Source organism: Sinocyclocheilus grahami, unplaced genomic scaffold (assembly GCF_001515645.1).
Source record: "Sinocyclocheilus grahami isolate Dianchi unplaced genomic scaffold, SAMN03320097.WGS_v1.1 scaffold802.1, whole genome shotgun sequence".
NCBI classification, from domain to species: domain Eukaryota; kingdom Metazoa; phylum Chordata; class Actinopteri; order Cypriniformes; family Cyprinidae; genus Sinocyclocheilus; species Sinocyclocheilus grahami.
In genome coordinates, this window is record NW_015505981.1 from 333,245 (window position 1) to 334,666 (window position 1,422).

General features: G+C 39.6%; 1 protein-coding gene across 1 annotated transcript in view; it reads left to right on the forward strand.

The window, feature by feature from the left end:
* The window catches only part of wnk4a (WNK lysine deficient protein kinase 4a), a 70,768-nt gene that overhangs the window by 1,176 nt on the left and 68,170 nt on the right, over positions 1–1,422 (forward strand). The gene's annotated exons all lie outside the window — the stretch shown is intronic.

A 1,422-nucleotide genomic window follows, 5' to 3' on the forward strand; every position in this document is an offset into this window, starting at 1 on the left:
AGAAATGGTTATAAAAAACTGAAACAGAAGCGAAACAAGTAGTAGAAAAGAGGAGAAATAAAAAGCGATACTTATTAATACATAATAAATAGGCATATCAATTATAACATTATATTGTCACAAAAGTTTAACGAGTGCTCAGTGAACTGAATCTTTTTCCGGACCCGGTTGAAATGCCAGACACCTTTTTGCTGTTAGTGAGCGAATCGTTCAGACCATATGATTCAGTTCAAGCGATTCATCGAAAAATCTAATGGACCAGCACAAGCTGTTCTGACGAGCGCAAGCCTGCAGTGAAACCCAACGCTCGCAGTGTTGCCAAGTCCGCGGTTTTCCTACGGAATTGGGCTACTTTAACACTGTTGCCGCGGGTTGTTTTTCATGTCATGACTCGAATAACATGATATGTATCCCCTGGAATGCGATTTGTAACTGGGGACCCCCTCGAAACGCGATTGGGCTAGTTTTGAGTAGCGATTGGGCGGGTTTTCTTATGAAAACCTGGCAACCCGGGCCTCAGGTAAAGCGGGCGGAGTCAGGCGCGAGCGCTCGCTGTGCAGAGCTGGAGTGCGGAGCAGATGTCCTGTGTATGTTTCAAGATTCGACTCGCAAAAAACGAATCGGACATCGCAAGTGGAAAATCTAATGGACCAGCACAAGCTGTTCTGACGAGCGCAAGCCTGCAGTGAAACCCAACGCTCGCAGTGTTGCCAAGTCCGCGGTTTTCCTACGGAATTGGGCTACTTTAACACTGTTGCCGCGGGTTGTTTTTCATGTCATGACTCGAATAACATGATATGTATCCCCTGGAATGCGATTTGTAACTGGGGACCCCCTCGAAACGCGATTGGGCTAGTTTTGAGTAGCGATTGGGCGCACACTACCGGTCAAAAGTTTGGGATCAGAACAATTTTTTATGTTTTCACAGGTGTTCCTTATGCTCATCAAGGCTGCATTTATTTGATCAAAAATACAGGGAAAAATGTAATATTGTGAAATATTATTATGATGTAAAATAATGTTTTTCTATTTTAATATACATTAAAATCTAATTTATTCCTGTGATGCGCAGCTGTATTTTCAGCATCATTCCTCCAGTCTTCAGCGTCACGTGATCTTCAGAAATCATTCTAATATGCTGATTTATGATCAGCGCTGGAAACTGTTGTGCTGCTTAATGTTTTTTTTTGGAAGCTGTGATAATTTTTTTTCAGGATTCTTTGATTAATAAAAAGTTTAAAAGAAAAGCATTTATTTCAAATATACATTTTTTCTAACAATATACACTACAGTTCAAAAGTTTGGGGTCAGTACATTTTAATTCTTTCTTTTTTAGAAAAAAATGAAAAATTGTATTCAGCAAGGATGTGTTAAATTGTTAAGAAGTGATAGCAAAGATTTATATTGTTAGAAAAGATTTAT